Consider the following 14265-nt stretch of genomic DNA (forward strand, 5'->3'; position numbering starts at 1 on the left):
CAGAAGTTTTATAGATATTGTGGTTTTTGTTGAATCATGTCTTCTAAGGGAACTATCAGAAGTTTTATAGAATTTGTACTCTGTAGTCACATTTTACAATGATTCATATAAATTTTTTTATTATTTTTTTGGGTTAATGGATTTAAACACCCCTAACTATGGCCATTTGGCCGCTGGCACTCTCAACTTTTACTTTGGCTCACACCACTCCCAACTTAACACATTGTTTGTCACGGCACCCCCTCATTAAATAAACACTAACCTAGTTAGGAAAATTAGCCTACGTGTCAAATTAAGCTGATGTGGCATGTGCTACGTGTCATTTAAACTGATTCATATATCTTTAAGCACAACACCCTAACAATTTGTTAGACACACCTTGTTAGCCCCATCCCCACAATTCCTTCATCGACACCCACAGGCCATCGACCACCAGTCATCCACCCTTTTCACACTCTGAATCAACCTCCATCTCCGACCGCCACGCACTCCGAACATCACCCCCATCGACGCTGGTCTTCGTCTTCCGCCGTCATCATCGCCGGTTCCGAACATTGACACTACAGCCCTACTTCTCCGCCCTCAACCTCCACCACCGCCGGCCCTCCACACGTCATCGTCACCGGTCACGCACTTTGTGGCGCACCCCCTTCTCCAGCCAACCTCCGTCTCTCACCAGTCACCACTGTCACCGGCTCCGGTCACACATCAACCGGCGGTCGTCTTTAATCAGCCATCCTCCCCACTACGTCGCTGCCGTCAGGTATGTATCTGCCTCGTCTTTCTTTCTTTCTGCCGATGTTCTGAGACGCTAAGTCGCCCGTCGCCCTTACCATACTAAATCCTAATTCCATAACTTTTGCTTGAATTAACTTTTGATGTTCCGGAAGGTGTTATTGTTGTTATCAGATGCGGCAGTGAGGTATGCAGCCCAGATGTGATAAGAGAAGAAGATGATGGTGGAAACGATGAGGTCTGAAAGTGGGTGAGTGAAAGTGAACATGATCTGGTCATTTGGATGATTTTGGGTGAGAAAGTGTGAGCGATTAAGATGAATGTGAAAGGGAGGGTGAGAGTGAGGGTGATTTGGGTGAAAAAGATGTTGATCCATGTGAAAAAATGGGTGAGGAGGTTCGTTGATTTCAATGGTATTTCCATGGTGGAATGAATTTGCAGAATGTGAAGGGGATGATAGAAAATTAGAAGAAATCTATTTGTTGAATATGTTTGGATGATTATTCATTTGGGGTTTTAAAGATGTTAAATCAGGGGAACTTACACGTCATACGTGCCAAATCAGATAACTTACACGTCATACATGCCATATCAAGTTAAGATTAAAATGACACGTAGGGTAATTTTCCTAACTAGGTTAATGTTTATTTAACGAGGGGGTGCCGTGACAAACAATGTGTTAAGTTGAAAGTGGTGTGAGACAAAGTTAAAAGTTGAGAGTGCCAGCGGCCAAATGGCCATAGTTGGCGGTGTTTAAATCCATTAACCCTATTTTTTTTTGAAAGATAATTCATATAAATAAAAAAAAACATTTAATGATGAAACATGGATTTAAAGTTTGACACACTATATTATATAAAGTAAAGTGTGGCGATATTATGGAAAGTGAAAGTATAATACTTGATAAAAAAACAAAGTAAAAATGTGACTGCTTTAAAAAAAAAAAGGTAAAAATGTGACTTTTGAATACATAACTAGTGTTTGCCCCGCGCCCGCGTTGCGGGGCACAAAGCCGATTTTTTTTCTCTCTTGTGTGTTTTTGTTACTTGCACATACTACTTATTACATGATCTCAAAAAAATTACATCGAGTCAACCATTATCAAATTTTTGCTAAAAAAAGATGGAAAAACTAAATTTTAAATTGGGGGAAAAATTATAATTTTTCAGGACAAATGAGCGTGTGTCAGGCAGCCGCCTGACACGAATAATAATTACACCGAGTCAACCAATTAAAACAAAACACTACCACAGTTTAAAAAAAACTAAAACAATGAGATGACATGATTGTAATTTTATACTGGGGGCAAAATTGTAATTTAACCAGGAAAACAAACAAAAACGATAGAGAAAATGTAAATTTAAGTTGAGAGCAAAATCGTAACTTGGCTGGGAGAAAAAAACTAATGATAAAACTGTAAATTTAAACGGGGCAAAATCGTAATTTTCAACCAAGGGCGAAATTGGAGTTTTTAGCTTGGAGCAAAGCGTAAATTTATTTTTAAGCAGGGGTAACAACAAAATATTGAACTGATAGCAAAATCGTAATTTTAAAACAGGATAAAATCGTAAATTTATTGGACTAATAAAAGAGTGCCAAACAGATGGCTGACAGTATATCCTTTGCCATGTAAGCCACTAATTAAAAAAAAAAGGAGGAAAAGGGCAACCGCCTTTTTCCACCACTCTCATTCAACAACTATTGCCCTCATAGTTTTTGTAGATTTAGGTAATAGGTAATGGGATCCCTTCTTTCACTTGTTATACCACATTTCCTTTTTAAAATCACATTAAAAGTTTTCAGATTTCCCCTACAAATTTCAATTCAAACCTTTTTAGGTTTTTTTCGTATTGTTAGGGCATGTTTGGCTAAGCTTATTAGAGTTAAAAAGGATTTTTGGGAAAAAGACTTTTGGGAAAAGGACTTTTTGAAAAGGAGTTTTTAAAAAAGTGTTTGGATTAGCTTATGGGGTGGGAAAAGTCAATAAGTCAATAAGTTGTTTTTTAAAAAGTGTTTGGCTTAGCTTATATGATATAAGGGGGTAAATAAGGGGTATATTGGTAATTTGAAGCTTGAAAAGTTATAAGCTGGCCAAGAAGTCACAATATTGTGACTTCTTAAAAACTCCTTTTCATTCATCTCAAAAAGCCATTTTCAAAAGCACTTTTCAATTTGCCAAACACTAAAATGATTTATTGGCTTTTTGATTAAGCCAATAAGTCAATAAGTTACTTTGAAAAGCTTAGCCAAACATGCCCTTAGCTTTAATATTTTTTGGAAGAGGTTTTTTATCTTTATTTTTTAAAGAACGTTTTGTAAATTTTTTTAATTTTTAAATAACTTTTTTCAACGTTTTTTAATACTTTTAAATAATGTTTTCAGCAAACTTCTTTTTTTTTTTTCTAAAAGTTGTTTTAAGGTTTCTTCAGAAAGTGACACTGTTTGTTTAGCCACCATATCCTCTTGATAACTTATAGAACAAAATTTACAAAAGAATATAACTGTAAATAAATTTAAAGGTTTGAGAACTAATAGAAACCAATTTATCGAATATATATGTATGTATCTATGTATAAACGAGTTTCTTAAATCAAAACTATAAATAAATTTGAAGGTTTGAGAATTAATAGAAACCAATTTGTCGAATATATATGTATGCATCTATGTATAAACGAGTTTCTTAAATCAAAACTAATGATTTTGAATTGCCATGATCATTATCTTAGGTTTATCTATTAACAAATGTAATTAAATATTATTAAATGCACTTAAAATAAAAAAATGTTCACTTGTAAATACTTATATTACATATAAACAAAGTAAATCACGAATGAAAACAATAATTTAATAGAAAAACTTAAATGTGATGGAAACGTTCTTTTATAATTTGATAGAAACAATCTTAAATTACAAAATTTCACAGCAAAATTAACTTAAAACACAAATTTGATAGAGAACAAAAAAAAAAAAAAAAAAAAAAAAAAAAAAAAAAAAAAAACACATAAAAGAATTTAACTGGACAACTGCAAAAACTAAAATAGTAGATAATTAGATAATGTCTTCTTAAAAAATTATAATTTTTCTCTAATAAACAATTTTTTTTGTCAAAGTGCGATAGTATTGTTTTTTTATCTATTTTCTAATAAACCTTTTTAATTTTTTATACTAAAAGTGTTTCGGACTTAAAAAACCAATTTTAAAAATAATGAAATTTTTAGGGGTAATATGGAAACTTTTAATGTGATACTAAAAAGGAAAGGGCATATAAATAGTAAAAGAGAGGGTGCATTTAACTTAACCCTTATATAAAATACAATATACAATAGCCAAAGAAAAAATGTATAATATACCTAATGAAAAGAATTTGTCATGATTTGAAGTATGGAACCTATAATTTCTTGCACCAAAAAAAAAAACGAGTGACTTTGACCTGGAAAGTTGATGTTTTATTTGTAGAAAATGAACAATTGAGTTGCTTTCTACTTTTGAACAATTGAGTTGCTTTCTACTTTATATGTATTTTAGCATTGAATGTTGCCAAAGAAAAGGAATAACTAACTTTGAATAATTCTGGTTATGTGAGGCCAAGGGGTGTGGGGGTATGGTTGGGTCATTAATCGTGTAACGCCCTGCGTTCTATAATACTTTCTTATTGGTAGCAAGTTTCGCCGCACTTCCTATCCGTTGACGCTTTTACTCTCGTTGTATCCTACTTACGATTCTACTGTAACTTGAGACGACTGATCATAATGAAAATGAAACTATTTTTGTATGTGAATTTATGTGCAAACTATTATTCTATGTGATACTCCTTAAATGAGAATAATGTGTTTATCCTAGATCCTTGACTCTTTGTTACGCTTTGATACTTAATGCACGAGAAACTAACTTAACGCGAACTTGAAACGCGTGTAAACTTGTTCACCTATGATATATGTAGGTGATGAAAGCTAAACTTACCCTCTCGCTAAAACACTTAAAGTACTCCCACTAATTAACGTAACAAAACACGTCATACGAGCATCCTACACGCAAAACAAGGAACTGGTTGCACGAAACAGGCTGTTCGAACGAAGCCAGCCAGCTTTGTACGAAGGCAGGCCGCTTCGAACGAGCCTCCTTGTTCGAACCCACCATCTCTATAAATAGTAACCTCACCCCTCCATTTCACTCACTTGCTGATTTCATACCGAAACTCTGCCGAATTGTTGTCCTATTGTTTTCAAGTAAGATTTAACATTTCTACAACATTACACAACGTTTTCCACTACGATTTTACACTAGATTCACTTCTATTTCATCAAAATTCTCTTGTTTTCAACTAAACTTTATCTTTTCACCTAAGAACTACATCTTTTCATCTTAACTTCTCTGTTTTCATAAAAAAATCTTCATCTTTTTCTGTAAGACCCTAACACGTTTTTGACAAAAAGTCGCAGCGGAAGTTTAAGCCATAAAATTTCTTTCCTTATAAATACCTTGACTTACTTAAAATTTCATTTTTAACATAACTCTTTCGCAGAAAGTCATCAATCGACTCATTTACAATTAAAAATATAACATGAGTTTACTACATTACATTCACCAATGTTCCCGTACAATCTGTCTTGTGACTCGGTCCTCGATCTCTCTTCCTTAATGACCCTCGTGACTCGTACTACCTGCGCTCACCACATAAAATTCATAACATTAGTATGCATTACAAACATACAAGACTTATTCACATTTACTCTTCGTTCCGTTAACTCTTTACATCCCAACTTTCCATCTGATCATACAATCCGTGGTGAGACTTCTATGCTGTTCCTGCGTTACACTTCATTCATCAGGCACGCTATTATTTTTGTTAGTACTCAATTTTATTGAATGCATGCGTACATACTTTCATACATACTTATACATATGCCTACGATCACACATAACTACTTACATACGTACGTGCCTACATACGTGCATACCTACATACATACATACATCCATACATACATACATACATACATACATACATACATACATACATACATACATACATACATACATACATACATACATACATACATACATACATACATACATACATACATACATACATACATACATACATACATACATACATACATACATACATACATACATACATACATACATACATACATACATACATACATACATACATACATACATACATGCCTACATACATACCTATTTCATGCCTTCATACAAACCTACATACATGCATACATTCGTACATATCACTTGCGTACATATACATACTACCTACATACACACCTACATACACACATTCCTACATACATTCATATCTTCACGTATGCCTACATACGTGCATACGCTCATATATATACCTACTTGCATACATCCAAACATACATTCATTTATACATACAACTTATATTCATACATACATACATACCTTCGTACATATCTACACTTCCTAAAACAAGGAATAAATTGGTCATTCTCAGCTTATACGCGTTTAAAAACGGTCCAGACGGGTTCGCATCGCATATATTAATAAAATAACAATTTTTCAAGATCCAGGAGTTCGTGGCGTCGCGCGACGGTCTAGGGCCCTTGCCGTCGCGCCGCGCCACCCCCTCATATGATCAGAATTCTCGCAGCTGATGCTGCATATTCCCGGCATGACTCAATTTTACGGAAACGAGCATAACTTTCTCGTTTTTGATCCGTTTTACCCGATTCTTTTTCCTACGTGATCGTAATTAAATTCTCCATCACATGGAGTAAAAATCCAATATTTGGACTACCAAAATTTATGACTTTTAAGCCTTCGGCTTATTACCCTTTTACCATATTTTGACCCGTTCATGCATTTATCCACATAACTTGTTTGTTTGACCATAACTTCTTATAAACCTAATGATATCAATGACGTCTATCATAAAAGATTAAATTCTCTGATGTCTTGCATTCTCTAAACTCATTTTCACTCAAAAGCTTACTTTGACCCTTTAAGGGTATTTGCGTATTTCAAACCATTTGATTCTCAAAAACATACTTTTCGCTTCCATACTTATCCTAATTATTCACTTGATCATTTAACTTGTTTCTAAACATCTTTTAAAGGTCGTTTACCCGATATACCCACCAAGGGCATTTTAGTCAACTTTAGCCCATCATTTACGACAAAGGACTTCAACACATATTTAACTAAATCCCACGATTTAACTATGACTCTAATCACACATACATGGCTCGGGTCAAAGCTATGACCCGTTTAAATACTTCATTAACTAAGTTGCTAATTAATAGCAACACAAATCCTTTCGTTAACTCGTAATCAAAATTACCATGATACCCCTTTACCCCATTTTAACCATCAAGCATAGTTCTTACCATAGACCCATGTTCCGACCCGTATCAATACTTATCGGAACATCGTACCTTATATATAAATTTGTCATATTCATAATTTATACATTGAATAGGTATTATATAAGGAGGGTGTAAGCTTAACTTACTTAGCGTCCGAATATGATTCCCGTGCGCATTAGTCCTGTTTGACCCGCTTCTTTTCCAAGCTTCCATGTCGCTTATCAAGCATCAACTATCATATATCATTCTCAAGATAGTTAGCTTACTCATCATTCATCACAACCTTTTCATCATACGGATCTTATATTAAGTTTATCATTTAACCTTATAACATGCTAATCCATCATTTCTTATCCAATTTCTTTAAACACACATACACATATATCATTTTCAAACATCATTAACATAAGCATATCATTACTTCTATCATATCATCAAAACCCACTTCATAACTACTTTGTTAATCACTTACATGTGATCTAATCTTAAGTTCTTCATAATTTCTTCATGCTTTTGATGTATGTACTACCTCCTAAGCATAGTGTACAACTAGTTCATGCATATGCTTCTAATCTCATACATAATTCATCAATTTCCTCCTTCTAATCAACATGAATCATACATGCATAAACATCAAACATACTAGTATCACATTTCCTTCAATTCCTCTAACAAGAATCCATCATACAAATCAAAATACATCAATATTAAGCAAGAGTTGGACATGGGTGATCATTCAAGTCGTCATCATCACCATAATCAACGGGTTTCATCTCTAAACATCAAATTAACCTAAACCAAGCACAATCCATGTGTTATATGATGATTCTAACACATACTCATTCTTAATTTCATACAATTTCGTCAATTACAACGTAACCCACTTCGTGAAAGATCACCAATCTAACTTTTGAGACATACCTTATGATCCCATTGAGAAGGTGATCATTAATCCATACTCGGTTATGGATTTAGACTTCATTTACCCTTCCAATTTGATGATCTTCATGCTTAGGGTTTTAGAGCTCTCATGGAGCTTCCTGGCTCTTCTCGAACACACATACATGTGTGTGTTTATGTGTGTTTTTCATAAATAAAATTAACTTTCATTTTGCCCCATTTTAGCCCCTAAAGTTTTCCACTAAATAATATTGGCAAAGCTCTTGTCTTTTAATACTTTTAACCACACACTTAACTAGGTTAAATAGCCTAGTTATTTATTTCATGCTAAGTCATATAGGAACATATGACAATTATAAACATTCGGGTTTTGGGGTGTTACAAGTCTACGCCCCTTAAACAAGGTTTCGTCCCCGAAACCTTTCTCACTTCCGTTTACACATACACATATCTATGTTTGACTTCACGGTCACATCATAATTATAAGCAATCATCCTATCTCAATTCGTAAGTATTTATACAATTGACTTCTTCCTAAAAAATCTATACATTCCATACCATACTTCCACATAACCTTCTCATTTCCTTGACCGGTTAGTAACAGTTCAACGTACATATATATTCAACCCTATATTAATGCTTACTTTCATATGATCCGTTTATAACCGGTCTAATACCTTCATCTCATCCTTTAAGATCACATTCTATACATATATTACATAATATTTAATTTTGTTTCGTTATCGCAACGAAGTTACTATTTCATAGTCATGCATTCGTGCTTAACTCCAAAGTTAACATCGTTATACGTTCTCTATAGTTATTTGTACTATGCGTACCTTTACGTTACCTTTGAATCATTTCATTCATTTCACATTACTATCGCTTTCACTTCATGCATTACTTAATTTACATAAGTAAATGTGCCGTACTAGTTCATCGCACGAGAGTTTAATCAATATGCAAAACTTCCACTCAAAACTTTTGAGATTTACTTTTTAATGGCATAATTTTCTTCTTATGTTGACTATTAGAGATCAACATTCCATACTATACCATACCCATTCCGTCATTCATTTTGTAGGTTGTTTTCAATTTACCAATTCATACTTATTCGACATAAGTTAAACTTTTACTAACCTCATCTCATATCATCAATCCACGATCCGTGATCCAGATTGATCCGCATTCTTCCCGAACACTAGCTGTACCAGGCTAGATTTCGTTTATCCACATAAGGTGTCCCCACTTGTACACTTCCTTCCACCAATTCGATTGGTTTCATTGCGTCAAGAGTTCTAGCAGTATCATCAACCATTTAGCGGTTAGCACACTTCATTCAAACATTCATTCTACTAGGTGTTTACTCACCTATAATTCTCCTACAATTTCTTACGTACACGCTATGACGTGTCACACATTTCATTTCTCACATGCAATTCTTTCATCTGGTTACTTATTTCGTCATCTTTTGTAGTTTGGCCTTTTAAGGCTAAACTGACTTTTCTTACTTATCATAGATGCATTGAGGTACACATTCGTACTTCTTCTCATTCATGCTTACTTACAAAGACACTCATTACATCATTTCTGTATTCTCCACAAAATTTACCCTTCTTGTTGATACTTAAATTATTGTCCGGGTCGTAGCCCGTCGTTTATTATGACTCCTAAGAGTCGATTACTAACACATCTAACACATCACTGGTTCAAAACTTCTTTCTTTCGTTTTAAAACTTGGGTTTGCATGCCCATTACGATCTTTCTTTTGTTTATTTGTTTTATTATTATTATTTTTTTACTCATATGACTCGTTTGACACAACCACGGTCAAACTATCAACACATTCTGATGTGAACTAATTTCATCTCTTTATTATATATATATATATATATATATATATATATATATATATATATATATATATATATATATATATATATATATATATATATATATATATATATATATATATATATATATATATATATATATATATATATATATATATAGGGAGGGGCTCATGCGAGAACCACCCTTATTGTGAGAATCGCGAGAAACAATGTGAACACAACCTAAAATAGCTAAAAAAAACCTTAAAAAAACCTAACCCCCACCCCCCTCCCCCCAAAAAAAAGCTAACCCCCCCCCCAAGCTAAATGCTAAAAACTAAAACCCCCAAAAAACCTAAAAAAAACCTAACCCTCCCCCCAAAATCCGAAACCCCCCTCCCCCACCCCCTCCCCCAAGCTAAAATGCTAAAAACTAAACCCCCAAAAAACCTAAAAAAATCTAAAAAAAATCTAAAAAAATTAAAAAAAAAATCTAATTTTTTTTAATATTTTTTATGCTCAAATCGTTACTTTTAGTGGTAAAAAAAAATTTTTTTAAATTTTTTTTTGGCTTCGAAAAGTAGCAATTTTTATATAAAAAATATTAAAAAAAATTTTTTTGTGTAATTTTTAGCTATTTTTAGGCATTTTTGGTTGTGTTCACATTGGTTTTCGCGGTTCTCGCAATAAGAGGTGGTTCTCGCATGATCTTCTCCCTATGATTTGAATCCATCTCATGGATTCAAACATATCATTCTCATCTTTCATTCCTTACATGTGTTGAATCCGTCTCGCGGATTCAGACATATCATTTCTACATTTCATTTCCTTGAATCCGTTTTACGGATTTAAACATTCCATTCATGCCTTTCATCCCCTGAATCCGTCTCGCGGATTCAAACATTGCATTCACACTTTTCATTCTTTGAACCCGTCTCTCGGATTCAAACATTTCCTTCATACCTTTCCTTCCTTGAATCCGTCTCGCGGATTTAATCATTTCATCCATACATTTCATTCCTTGAATCCGTCTCGCGGATTCAAACATTTCATTCATATCTTGTTGATCCGTACTTTCTTACGGATTCAACATTCTTCATTTTTATCACTCATACTTTTCATTCCTACATAGTACTCTAAATTTCCCGAGAGTCTTACTACCCATTTCACCCGCACGCCCACCTGTTACACAATTCTAATGGACATACCTGCGATAATTACCATGGTCTCACGAACGTCATATGCTTCTTGCGTACTGGCCAGGTGCGCAATTCACATACTAGTTCGTGCCTTCATGAAATCATCGCCTTATGTCCGAAGTAGTGGGTCCCAGTTCGTGCAACATTTTTAAATCTTACCAAGACAGTATCGTTGTCTTCCGTTTTCTTTTAACACCGGTACCCATGCATATTAATATTGTATACGTGGGGTCCATCTGTCTATTTGCATCCTTGCCTGCCTTAGCATCCATCTTAGTCTGCATTCACGGATCATCCTCTTCAAACTATTAAGCTTACCTTGCATATACAAAACCGTTAGTTTCCTCATATAAATGCATAAATACACGCTTTCATTCCATTTCTACCTTTAGATCTTGATCGAGTCATGGATTGTACGGGTTCCTTATCACAAGAGCACACAGGTTTGAGTTCAAGCATTTATCTTCTCGTGATTGATTCACTCAAACCAGGGCTCTGATACCAACTTGTAAGACCCTATGTTGGGATTGAACCCTACCAGAGGAACAGATAATTAAAGCCAAAACTGGATCAGAGCAGTGGATCCAGAATAAGCAGATGTTATGCATACAAGTCTCTCCCCTTGAAAGTGGTTTCAACATCTGCTGACCTCCTATCCACTGATTATACAAACTGCTGACCTATAACTGCTGATCAAGTCAAAGACTGATGAAGAACTAAAGCTCTGCTGCCCAATCTACTGCCTTGTTTCAAGCATTGCTGATCATAACAAGTACTGCTGGGTTCACAGCAGTGGAAGGATGCAGCAGTTGTTTTATTTACTTTATGTAATGAAATGTAATATCAGTAGTTAGCATAGCAGTGTTTATATAGGTCAGAGGTTAGAGTTTGTTAGGAGGTTAGATGTCACTTTCATGGTGACGTCAGCTTAGATGCTCAGTGGTTTGTTGCGTGCCTATAAATAGAACAGTGCTCTGTACTGTTCTATCAGCTCTTCACCATCTTTTTCCTGCACGAACAAATTACTGAGCTCGGGTTGAGGGGGAGTTTGTAAGCATACATGCAAGTGTAATCAAATTTTGAAATAAATTTAAGCATTTGATTCTCTGTTGAAAATGTATGTTTAAAAACATTTCTCCTGTTTGATTATGAAAAGTTTGCTTCCAATTAATTTTCGCTGCACTACTCTTTCGTTGTTCATCTTAATTTAAACACAAATCACAATCAATCCAAACTCAGATCCTAACAATTGGTATCAGAGCTTGGACAGTCAAATTTGATTTAACAATCATTTTGACATAAATAGTTCAACTCGCAATCGTTGATACTGATAGTTTGTTCGTTTTGTTGAAAAACAGAGCAAGGTTTAATCACCATTAAAGTTGATTAATCAGTGCCTGTAAAACAACCAGGATGACGTCACAATCACAAGATGATAAAAATAACATTGGCTCTCTTTTCAAACCACCCATGCTTAAACGTAATGAATACAACATCTGGGAGAGAAGGATGGGTCACATCCTTGCTCAACAGAACACTGGATGTTGGAGGTCTGTTGTTTTTGGTCCTCATATTCCTATGGTGCCAAGTGATGAGGATGCAAAGAAGTTCGTTCCTAAACCAACTGAAAACTATACTGAAACTGATTTTCAAAAGTTCGAACTCGATGCCAAAGCATTTAGCATCATAGCATCTACATTACCAAATGAAATCTATGCTGGGCTGTTACATTGTAACAGTGCCAAAGAATTATGGGATGCATTGAAGGAACAATTTGGGGGGACGAAAGAGGTTATTGAAAACAACAGGGAAATTCTGAATCAGCAGTATGAAACATTTTGTCACATCAAGGGTGAATCATTAACCCAACAATTTGAACGTTTCAGCTGTCTCATTAGTGAACTAAGGCTTGTTAAAGTTACATTTCCAAATGCAACTCAAAATAGCAGGTTCCTTAGATCACTACCTGATAAATGGGACACAATTGCTTTTGTCACCAGGAATTCAGCTGAGTTCAAAGATCTGACCCTGACCCAACTCCATGGTAGACTCCTGACCCATGAAAGGGAGTTAAACCAGAAAAGGAAGTTGCAAGAGACTGGTAAAGTTGCTGATGACTATTCATTTGGCAGCACAGCTCTTTTTGATCAGTGATATGCACAAAATGCAACATATAAATTACATCAATTGTGGCATAAAACTAACCCTTTTTTAGTACTAATGTTAGAAAAAGTGTGCTTTTGTCTTCCTTTTGTATTTTCAGGATCAAATGAGCTCAAATGAATAAAAGAAGCAAAAAGACAGCTAAATCTAACATAAATACAAGAAAAGGAACAAAAGTGGCATGCCCGACCTCCCAACAGCATCTTCCCAAGCAAAACAAAGAAGACAGAAGACTGAACACGTCCCGTGCTCAGTGAGTACGGGGCCGTGCCCAAGTGTCAGCAGAAAAGACAAAGTGATAGAAGCTTCTATTGCCCACCACGGGGCCGTGCCCAGCGGACACGGGGGCGTGGTCAATTGCTGCAGACGCATTAAATGAAATTACGAATTGCAATTAATGAAGAAAGAGAGACTCGGATGGACACGGGGCCGTGCCCGGGCTTCTGGTCAGCCTATAAATAGGAGTGTTTGGAGCTCTTGCAACTCATCCCTTGGCACCCCACCTCTCTCACACTTCACCCACCACCCACCACCATCACAACACCATTATCCACCACCATCATCCATTGTCCATCATAGAGTGTGTGAGTCGTCTCGGGATCCAAGATTGATCATAAGAGTTCTTGACAATCAAAGTCCATGTTTGCCTAAGTCTCTCACATCACTTGGTGAAGACAAGTGTTTAGTGTAATACTTTTTATTTTTAATCTTTTGCACTTTTTAATTGGTTTTGTATTAATGACTTTAATTACTAGTTTCTTATGTTGAAGGTGATTCTTCCTTATCGTTTGTCCGTGGTGTCATGGCATTATTTTACTGTCTATATAAAATAAAAGATTTTCACCATTCATATCTCCACGGTCTATATGGAGGTATGTTGGCTACCTGGTCGGGGGTTTAGGGAACGGTTTGGTAAGAGTCTTGCCATTGTTCAGTGTATAGATCCTGCAAAGGACCTGGATCAAATTTAGTAGGACCTCCTTCAATACCCAACGTTATTGGATGGCGGGGTCCAAACTCTTTGATCCCCTCATAAGTTAAACTACTATTAAAACTTTAACCCGGCTACTTAGGACTGTATCG

At 35.2% G+C, this 14265-nt stretch overlaps 1 long non-coding RNA gene across 1 annotated transcript; it reads left to right on the forward strand.

Annotated features, from left to right (window-relative positions):
• Positions 1 to 244: 244 nt before the first annotated feature.
• LOC118492092 lies at positions 245 to 1103 on the forward strand. Its single transcript, XR_004892514.1, has 2 exons — positions 245 to 763; positions 910 to 1103. It is a non-coding gene; the product is annotated as an uncharacterized LOC118492092 (long non-coding RNA).
• The last annotated feature ends 13162 nt before the right edge of the window (positions 1104 to 14265 follow it).

The sequence above is a fragment of the Helianthus annuus genome, chromosome 1 (assembly GCF_002127325.2).
Source record: "Helianthus annuus cultivar XRQ/B chromosome 1, HanXRQr2.0-SUNRISE, whole genome shotgun sequence".
Lineage (NCBI taxonomy): Eukaryota > Viridiplantae > Streptophyta > Magnoliopsida > Asterales > Asteraceae > Helianthus > Helianthus annuus.